We start from the raw sequence: 11,497 nt of genomic DNA, 5'->3' as shown, positions 1-11,497 counted from the left end.
TTACTTTTTGAAGTACAGTCATTGTTAGTGGTATTTACCAGGCAAACATGGCAGCCATTTTGCACACAGCAAAATCTGCAAACAGCAAATAAATGAATGACCAATTCACCTGTTTTTGGTGGTGTTAGTTGATGAAGGAATGTTGATCAATACAGGGAGAACTCCCTGCTCTTCTTCAAAATGTGTAATGCGATCTTTTACATCCATTTGACAAGCAGATGGGGCCACAGTTTACAGCCTCATCCAAAAGATGATACAATGCAGCAGTTTCTCAGCATTACACTGAAGTTACATATTGAAGTCCATAGTGGAGCTTGAAAACATAACCTCCTGACTCAGAGATGAGAGTGCTACCAACTAAGCCAAACTGGCACAAGAAGCTGAAACACAAAACAACATGGTACACTTTCTCTAACGCTATCTTTGGAAGCAGTATTTTAGATTGGCTCTGCATTCACTATGAAGAATATATGTTAATCAGAGATATCAGTGACACCAGCATCTCATTCTGATGTAATTTTAGCAGACTCTCTTTATTTCACAGTCTTTCCAAACAACAACTTGTTTTCCTCTTAGTACAAATCATCACGAAGACTACTCCATCATGATATAAGTAATAGAAAGTCCAAGACAGGAACGTTACTTTTACCACTACCTGCAAGTGCAAAGTATATTTCTAAATATTATGGGTAGACTCATTGGCATGTTGTACATTCAGTGCCTCATTCCAAGCAGCTGATTCTATATTTACCACTATACACCTTGAACAAGGAGTTGTCTTTTGGGAATAACCATCTTTGTTTATTGTGATCTGGTAATAATAATAATAATCAAAACATTGGAATTGAAGGGGTACGGCAGAGGGAATGAGACTTGGTGGGGGGGGTGGGGGGTGGGGGGAGGAGATTTTCCTGGTCCTGTACCTGGAGCTATAGGATTCCCTGGGTGCTGAAAATGCAGGAAAAGTGGGTGGGAAGGACCAAATGCCCATGAGGGACCCCACTCGATGTTCCCGTACTTGCTGTGCCCAAGTGATCCAGAGCCCCAGGTGCAGGACCAGGAAAATCTACTCCCCCCAAAGTATCCACTGGCCACTGGTTGGCCTCTCCCACAAGTTTCCTGCTGAAACTTCACAGTTCTGTTATTTTTTTTAAAAGTCATCTTTCCGTTTTTTTAAAAAACACCCACTCCTGGTATTTATGCTTTTTTAGTCCTGCTCTCGGTGTTTATGTTTCTTTTAGTCCCATCCTTGCTCTGCCATGTTTGGTTTAACTGTGTTTGTGAGGTTTTCATCCTAATTCAAGTGCTTGTGTTTTGTTAGCCCCATTCCCGGTATTGGTGAATTTTTTTCTTTGTCCCAGACCAGGGCTGGGAATTTCCTTGGAGCTACTCCCACTCCCACATGCGCATAAGGAGCAACTCCGGGGAAATTCCTGGTCCAGGTGTTTGTGTTTCTTTTAGTCCTGTTCCCACACTGGTGTTTTCTTTTTAATGCTCACTCTTGTTATTTTTGTTTTGAACTCGAGCTCTGCTGTTTTGTTTTAGTCCCACTCCCAGTGTTTGTGTTTTTTTCAGTTCTGCCCTGGTATTTTTGCTTCTTCTAGTCTTGCTCCTGCTGTGGTGTTTTTTTTTAAAAAAAACGAATACCCCTGGTGGTAGAGTTTTTTAAATCCTGGTCCTAGTATTTGTGTTTTGTTTTTAAGTTTGCTCGCTCTGAAAATGATCATACTACCAAGCTCATCATCACCAGTCTCTCAGCAGCCCCATCGTTTCCTCCACTATTGTTTCCAACCTCCCCACCAAACTCCCCAGCCTACCCCAGTCCACCTACATATTCAATTTCACATTTCCATAACAAGCTTCAACATGACCCCAACCACTCTGAAAACAATAAGGCTGTCACTTAAACACTATTCCCCAACTTCCTGCCTCATGACACATTCATACACTTGCCAAAATAAATACAAAGTTCTACTCAGCACAGAAAATTCTATGATATTTTATTATATATCTACATACAAAATACTCCACTAAATTAAACACACTGTATGAAAATATTTACATTTATTTATATTATAAATTCAGTAAGTAGGGTGGATATTTCATTGAAATGCTCATTATAAGTAACTGCAATACCTGTCACACCTGTAGGTGGTGCCTGACCAGGCTTTTCAATGTTAGGGCTGTCACAGCTTCCTGCCACACCCGTGTGACACAATAGCTGCTATTTTATAATGAGAGCACACCTATTGAGCCACCGTGTTCCCACGTATCTCTCAAAATGCTGTTTGAAATGTTTTTTTAGATGTCTTCTTTTTCTTAGTAATAAATTTCTAATATCCAAAATAAGGGTTTAAATAAAACAAAAACATTAACAAATTACATATTTCACCACAACATGATTAAATTTAGCCACAGGCTTGTCATTTATGTCTTTAAATGCCTTCATTAACGTTTTTACTTGAGGGCCTCAGCCTCTACCAAAAGCGAGGGCTTGCTCTTGATATTTTTGCCCAGAGCTGTGGCTCTGAGCTGAATTTGGATTGTGCAGTTTGAGCATGTACAGCGTGTCCAATTTTTCAGGATGCTCATTCCCAGTCAGCCGTACTGGTGGCATATTTTAGCATTTTCTGCTCAGAAGTTCTTTTCAAAATGATTTGAAGAAAATCTAGAGGACACATTTCAACATGTTTATAGAGTTAAAAGTTATAGAGTATTTTTAAACAGGAAGATTGTATATATATGTATGTGTTTATGTGAGTGATAAAAACTACTGATTACACACCTCTTGGAGCTTTTGTTTTGTGTACTATAAATGACAGTGAAATATAGAGTTTTGCCATCATAAATGTTTACATATAGATTTTCAATGTTAAATGTTAACATAAAAATGTGTGACTCAAAATCATAACACAGAAAATATGGTTTCTGGACAGGCAATGTGCAATTTTTTTAATAATATAGCTAGATAGTTATATATGTAATTATGTATCAATTTCTATTTTACTTTTCCCCATGAGCAATACCACAGGAAATGCACTAATATAAAAAAAGAATGCTGTATGGGAAGCAATAGTATAATAATAAATATACAATAAATATAAAAATGACTAATTCACTCTTGATGCTGTTAACACTTTGCAAATTATCAAGTCATTCAATGGTGCAATTATTTACCATACTAGACACTGTGATTCTATGTCAACAACATGTATAATGCCTTTAATGTAGGGAAATATCCCAAGGTGCTTCCCGGGATCAAGAAATGTGTACAATAAACAGGTGTTGGGAAAAGAGTCAGGGTCGCTGACTGAACGCATTTTTGAAGAGCTAGGCTTTTCTCAAAAATGGAGAAATATAGCAGGGGAAGGGGTTTGGGAAGAGAGTTCCAAACTTCAGAATGAAGGAAGGGAGAAGTGCACAGTAAAACAGATTCAGAAGAGCCGAGGGTAAGACACACATGGCTGGAGGAGGTTGAAGAGATCAAAGAACAAGATCATGGAGGGTCTGAAATTAAATAAAACAAACAACACAACTGTACTGCTGTGTGATTCACCTTCAGCATAACAAAACATCAGCTCCCAAAACCATTGTTGTAGTAAAGGGTTCAATAGAACACAGCTGCTGACCGATATCGCTTAAGTAAATTTGCTGCAGTCTATAATATCATTTTGGAATAAATAATAAAAAAGGAAAAATGGCAACATTGTGAGTACAGTATAGTTATGTGCTTAATATTAAGAGGAATACAAACAGATCAGTCAAATTCACACCACTGATTAGAACAAACCACCCGTTTATATTCAATTGTGGGGTTTACAGTTTTTTTTAAAAAGTATGTTTTCAGTTTTTTTTTGACAATTTTCCCCCTTGTGTTCCTCTAGGTACCAAACCCATGCTGGGAAAGTTCTGTGGATAAGTAGCCATTCTATTCATCTGTGAATTTACACAAAAGATTGTTGGCAGGTTATTTGAGTGTGGGGGCGGGAATCACAGTACAGCCCAATCCTGTCCTCACTGACTGTGACTCCTGCTGGAATTGCACATCTCCATCAGCAGCGGAATGCTGGCTGGTTTTCCCCTCTCTAACCCAGTGGTGCTGAGGCCAATTGTTGCTCCTCCACTACCATCCCAGCAGAGATCAGCTAAGTCAGCACAGACTAGGGATTGAACCAGAGACTCTGTGACTCAGCATCTCACATATTAAACTGGCTGAGTCATTGTGAGCTCACAAACTACAATTTCATAAACACTGCCGCAAAACACATTTTGTGGAAACTCTGTAATCTGAATAATTTTAAGATGACTAGAAAATGTACAAAAATGAAGCATAAACCTTCCAAAGACATGAAATGGATTCTTCACTTGTGATTCAAGATAATACCACCAAAGTCATACAATCATATGAACAAGTCTGTTCAGTCTCAATGAATTATTGTTTCTCCCTTTTTCATTTAAGATAGAAACATTCACATCAGAAAGAGGGAGAAACTGTTGATTTGAACTCAATCTAAATAAACTGCACTAGTGTAAACTAAGCATAAAATAGTTGTGGAGCAAAGTAAATGTTTTTATCCTTATGTGAGCTGCTATCCATAGTGCTTATGTATTTTACTGTTCGAATATTATTTTTTGAACAATAGGCTAGGTCAAAGACTGCACAGATAACAGATGTCTCATACATTTGCTCCAACTGGTTGCTGAGAGCAAATAAACTGTACTGGGATGATAATGATCAAGTAGGTTTGATGCATAATATAGCAATACTAATTCAGCAAGTTTCATAGAAATTACAACATAAAAACAGGCTGTTCGTGTTGATGGTTATCCTCCATATGAGCATCCCATGAACGAATTTAAAAAAAATCCCATGTGTCTGCCTTTTTCCCATATTCCTTTATCCTCTTTTCCTTCATCCACTTTTCACACCTATTCTTACATGGTCTCTAATTCAGTCACCAACTTTGGTCGTGCATTCCAGACTCACAACTCTCTGTGTAAAAATGTTTCTCCTGCTCTCTGTCCTAAAATCTTACATTTAATCTTATATATATGCCTTCTTGTTCTAGGCTCCCCAGTCACTGGAAATAGTCTGTTTCTGCCTATCCTGTCCCATCCTTTCATAATTCAATCACCTTGTAATCTCCTCTGTTCTAATGAAAACAGCCCTATTTTTCAAGCCTTTCTTTAGATATATATTTCCTCATACCAGGCATCACCCTACTGAATCTTTGCTGTACCCTTTGCATTGCCTCAACAAGAAAGGGGAGAGATAATTGATAAACTCGTCAAACTTGGGGAGAATAGATCTCCTTAAATCTAAATTTAAATTGCATCCACGTATACTAAAAGAAGCTAGGGAAGAGATAGCAGAGGCACTATTATATATTCATAAAAATTCATTAGAAAAGGGAATAGTGCCAGAAAGCTGGCGGACAGCTAATGTTATTCCTATATTTAAAAAGGGAGATAGAACAAGTCCAGGGAACTATAGACCAATTAGCTTAACATTGGTGGTAGGAAAGATAATGGAATCTTGACTCAAGGATGTAATAGAAAAACATCTAGAAACTGAAAATATAATAAAGAATAGTCAGCATAGATTTCAAAAGGAAAGGTCATGCTTGACCAACCTTATTGAATGCAGTAGATGTAATAGACTTGGATTTTCAAAAGGCCTTCAATAAGTACAATTTCAAAATTTGCAGATCACACCAAATTGAGGGGTATAGCTAATACTTTTTTTTATTCGTTCATGGGATGTGGGCGTCGCTGGCGAGGCCAGCATTTATTGACCATCCCTAATTGCCCTTGAGAAGGTGGTGGTGAGCCACCTTCTTGAACCGCTGCAGTCCGTGTGGTGAAGGTTCTCCCACAGTGCTGATAGGAAGGGAGTTCCAGGATTTTGACCCAGCGACGATGAAGGAACGGCGATATATTTCCAAGTCGGGATGGTGTGTGACTTGGTGGGGAACGTGCAGGTGGTGGTGTTCCCATGTGCCTGCTGCTCTTGTCCTTCTAGGTGGTAGAGGTCGCGGGTTTGGGAGGTGCTGTCGAAGAAGCCTTGGCGAGATGCTGCAGTGCATCCTGTGGATGATACACACTGCAGCCAAAATGCGCCGTGGTGAAGGGAGTGAATGTTTAGGGTGGTGGATGGGGTGCCAATCAAGCGGGCTGCTTTGTCCTGGATGGTGCCGAGCTTCTTGACAGGGTAGATGCTGATAGGTTGTTTCCCCTGGCTGGAGAGTCTAGAACTAGGGGGTACAGTTGCAGGATACTGAGGAAGACTGTGACAAGATATAAGATGTTAATAAACTTGCATAATGGCAAATTAATTTCAATATAGACAAGTCTGAGAACATAAGCAATAGCAACAGGAGTAGGCCTACTCTGCCATTCAATTGTATCATGGCTGATCTTCGACTTCAACGCCACTTTCCTGCCCAATCCCCATATCCTTGATTCCCCTAGAGTCCAAAAATCTATCTATCTATCTATCTCAGCTGAATATACTCAACGACTCAGCATTCACAGCCCTCTGGGGTAGAGAATTTCAAAGATTCACAACCTTCTGTGTGAAGAAATTCCTCCTCATCTCATTCTTAAATGGCCGACCCCATATCCTGCGACTATGCTCCTTAGTTCTAGACTCTCCAGCCAGAGGAAACAACCTATGGCTGGAGAGTCTACCCTGTCAAGCCCCCTCAGAATCTTATATGTTTCAAATGAGATCACCTCTCATTCTTCTAAATTCCAGAGAGTATAGGTCCATTCTACTCAACCTCTCCTCATAGGACAACCCTTTTATCCCAGGAATTAATCTAGTGAACTTTCATTGCACCGGCTCTAAGGCAAGTATATCCTTCCTTAGATGAGGAGACCAAAACTGTACTCAGTACTCCAGGTGAGGTCTCACCAAGTGAGTTGGTGCATTTTGGTAGAAGGAATAGGGGGCTATATAGTACTTGAAAAATAAGAAAGGGATCTCGGGATACAGATTCAAAAATCATTAAAAGTATTAACGCATCAAGGCCATAAAAAACGCAAACAAAGCATTGGGGTGCATTTCTAGAAGAATATAATTGAAAAGCAGAGAGGTTATGTTAAACTTGTATAGAACCTTGGTTGGACCATACTTAAAATACTGTGCATAGTTCTGGTCTCCATATTACAAAAAGGCATTGGAGAAGGTGCAAAAAAGATTTACAAGTACGATACCAGAACTGAGAGGTTATAACTATCAGGAAAGACTGAAAAGGCTGGAGCTCCTTTCTCTAGAAAAGAGAAGGCAGAGGGGTGACCTAACAGAGGTCTTTAAAATTATGAACAGGTTTGATAGGGTAGACATAGGGAAGATATTTCCACTTGCGGGGGAGTCCAAAACTAGGGGTCATAAATATAAGACAGCCATTAATGAATCCAATAAGGAATTCAGGAGAAACTTTTTTACCTAGAGACTGGTTAGAATGTGGAACTTGCTACCACATGGAGTAGTTGAGGCGAATAGCATAGATGCATTTAACGGGAAGTTAGATAAGTACATTAGGGAGAAAGGAATAGAAGGATATGCTGATATTGTTAAAAGAAGTAGGGTGAGAGGAGGCTTGTGTGGAGCATAAACACCCGCATAGACCAGTAGGGCCAAATGGCCTGTTTCTGTGCTATAAATTCTATGTAATCCATTCTATAATATGAAGCTCAAAACTGCACACAGTACTCTAACTGTGGTCTTACTAAGCTTTTATGCAGATTCACCAAGTGAAGGGTAACTCTATTTCTAGCCTCCTCAATAGCTCACTTGGTAAACAAAGCATGTAACTATGTCGTATACAGCAGAGATCACTTCTTCCCAGTCTAGGTTGTTACCTGATTTAAGCTGGGTAGCAGTAGGAATGCTACACTTGACCACAGTGCAGTTAAGCTAGAAATGGGAAATTCATCCAGAATTCTTGCTCCTCGTCACTTTTGAGTGACCCCTACTTAAGTCCATGTATATGGATGTGGGGTAAGGATAAGATCAACTGTGGACCCACTATGGCCAAGTATCCTGCCAACATTCATGGTGCAGACTTGGGCAAATACCAAAGGGCACCTAGGGAACCATACCTAAGGAGTTAGCGTCGTCAGGAAAGCAGAAGCCAAGAGATTTGCAAAAAAGCACATCTATAAACAAGTGACAGAGATTTAGGTGATGACATTGATTGGGAGTCTAGTCCACATGCAGGAGAATCTGTGTGTGAACCTTTGTTATTGCTTTTTAAAAAATGTTTATGATACATAATGTTAAAAAAGCATCTGCAGCTCTTATTTTCCCAAATTTGACCTGGATGATTTTAAGTACCAGCAATTCTCGTGACGCTACTCCAGCCATAATCTTGGCAAGGATTGACAGCCCTGCCATATCTCTAACCAAACCGTTGGCATTTTACTAATTTAAAAAATAAAAATCAAACAATTCAGTGCTCCTTAGAAAATGGATTATATCCCACAATATTATATTTAGCTTTTTGTGTGCTTTTCTCAGAGTATTATTTGGAAGGTATTTGTGGCAACAAATGCAATTCTTCTTAGATGCTGAAGTTTCGTTCAGTAAAATTAAATAAAGATAGCAGGCATTTCTGTAGTACCTCTCAGTCTTTGATTAAATCATATTAGATATTGGCAGAACGCTGAAGCAATACAGGTTTCACAGGATTTGGTGCAGATACGATTTCTGATTGCCCATTTGTACACCTCCACATTGACAATCTCTTTGGGTTTCACACCATTATTTAGGTTTCAATCAAACACCTACACAGGCCAAATCTTTCTAAATGCTACACTCTTCCATAGGTCACATACAACAAATGCACTCTGATCATCTGTATGTGATGGGACCTGCTGCTGGCTTGATCACACACTTATACTAAGTAAAAGACAGGGCTGCCTATCTTATTAGCTAAAAGGCTGACATCCATTCAAAATGATTGATGATACACTTACATATTATCATATGTAAACAATTTTACAACACCAAGTTATAGTCCAGCAATTTTATTTTAAATTCACAAGCTTTCGGAGGCTACCTCCTTCCTCAGGTGAACGATGTGGAAGGAGGAAGCCTCCGAAAGCTTGTGAATTTAAAATAAAATTGCTGGACTATAACTTGGTGTTGTAAAATTGTTTACAATTGTCAACCCCAGTCCATCACCGGCATCGCCACATCATATTATCATAAGCAGTTGAAGGTGGTCACTAATTCAGAGAAAATCCCTCATACTGTTCAACTGAAGCATGTGAACAAGAGTGATAAAAATCACACCTGAGTGATTATTTGGAACTGCAGCTAAAGTAAACAACAAATCGATCTGAACACAGAGGAGAAGCAACTACCACCCTAGTGAGGCTATTGGAGAATGGTCTCATTCTGTTTCAGTCTACTTTTCCCCTGTTTAATTTAAAATAAGTTGTAGTATGCTATAATTAACATATTTTTCTTTACAAAATAGTAAGCAAAATCCTTGAGTCAGCTATTACTCGAATTAAATGTAAACCAATAGAAATGTGCAATGATATATCAACCACAGAATGACAAAACAGATGTTAGCTGGTGATTTGCATTATCTCAAACTCATGACATTTAATATGCAAAACTTAAACAAACTGTGTTTCTACAACAACTGAGGCAGCAATAAGTTTAGTGATGATAGATGGTGTTGAGAATAAACACGTTCTGAATAGATTCAGTGGACTGATGTTTTTTTTCTATTTTTAAAATTGAAAAAAATGTTTTAACATTCAGCTAAAAGATAAGTTATTTTTCTTTATTTCAAACTGTGCAAAAGATTCTGGTCTTTTACATATTTAATACTTCTGACAAAGGACCTACAATTGAAACATGAATTCATCGTTTTTCTTTTCAGATCTAATGGACTGATCTAATGCTGTATATTTCTGCCATTTTCTGTTTTCATTTATTATTGGATGTCTTGTGGCATTCATAACAATAAGTTAGATTTTTTGTAACATAAGGAGTGTCACATCATGTAATGTATTTTGCTGCTAAGGTAGACCCATGTCCCTTTAAGGTCACAAAAGTCTATTTGTTGATAAGTAAACACTAGCTCAAGTCAATCAAAGTTTTTGTTTGGTCAGGAAAGTTTGAAGATTGAGAAGTGCTTCTAAGTTTCAGGTTGGAGGTCAGAAGTCAAAAACATAAAGAGACAAAGTTTTTTTTTTAAAGTGTGATTGCTAAGGTCATAGGGCAAAGAGATTCTTCTGTGCCAATAAGATATTTCCTATTACTCTCTACTTTGCAAATGATTGGATTTATTTCTCTTTAAACTTTTTTCTGAAGTGTGGCACATGAAAGAAATATGCATGTTGACAAGTAAAACATAAAACATATGTGAGACATACCATTTGTGTATATTATCTACGCATACATGTGTGGATTTCTTGTGATGTTGCTCACGGTATGTTAGATGATATACAGTTTTATAGGCACAGGAGCATTATACCATGCAATGCAAATTGTATTATTTTGCCAAAAAATGTTTTGCATCTGTAACAAAGTGTGATGTTTTGCGTGTGATATCTGCACGTGGTAAATACACCAGTCCAGATTTTCCAATCAGGCATAAGTCAGACTGGAAGTGGTCAGTGTGAGAATTGCCCCCACCCAATCCATGGGCCACAGGCCCCCGTGCGTATTGTCAGGGTCAGTATCATTTGATGAATGTGGGCAAGCTATAGGGATGGAAAATACTTGTAATTAGGAGTTTGCCTGTGATAGATAGGAAATTACATGCTGCTGCAGGATTTAAAGTCCTGCAATGAGGGAAAGCTGCGCAAAAGGACACCACTGTAACCAGCCTTTCACTTCTCCAGCTTTGCCACAGAAAAAAGAGCCAGGCCCGCCAACGCTTCACAGCACATAACATCAATCACTAAAACCCTTGCAAGCACCAGCTCATGTGTATCCACCCCAGGGGATTTAGACAAGTGAACCAGAGAGGAGTGTACTGAGTGTCAGATACAGCATAAACAGCTGCTAGTGGTAAAGGAGTAGGAGGAAGCAGGGCCAGCTTACATCCTGCCTTGGCTGATGAGCCTGGTATTCTGGACTTTATGAGACCTGCTTTTAATTTAAAAAAAGGGTGCTTTCTAAGCATCAAGCTTCGGTGCAGTAATTGGGATGGTTCCGAGCAGTATGCTGCAGATGATGACTCACATGGAGGAATTTGCTAGCCATATGTATGCAACCTTACATGATTTTTTTGGCAAGACTGAAGCATGTGGCTACTCCAGCAATCTCTGCAGCAGGGCCTTCCTATGCCATTGATCCTAAGGTCAGTTGGTGCTTCTTCCATAGGTGCGCAGAATGCAGCCTTGGAAGCCTGGGATTCCAAAGTAGAATGGGCTATCTCTTCCAGGTTCGACATGAGGCAGGGCTTAATTGATCGCTTTGGTCCATTAGGACTGTTATCATGCTGCGGTGGCCATTGTGAGGCAGAGC

Source organism: Heptranchias perlo, chromosome 1, assembly GCF_035084215.1.
Source record: "Heptranchias perlo isolate sHepPer1 chromosome 1, sHepPer1.hap1, whole genome shotgun sequence".
NCBI classification, from domain to species: Eukaryota; Metazoa; Chordata; class Chondrichthyes; order Hexanchiformes; family Hexanchidae; genus Heptranchias; species Heptranchias perlo.
This window is presented reverse-complemented; position numbering follows the sequence as displayed.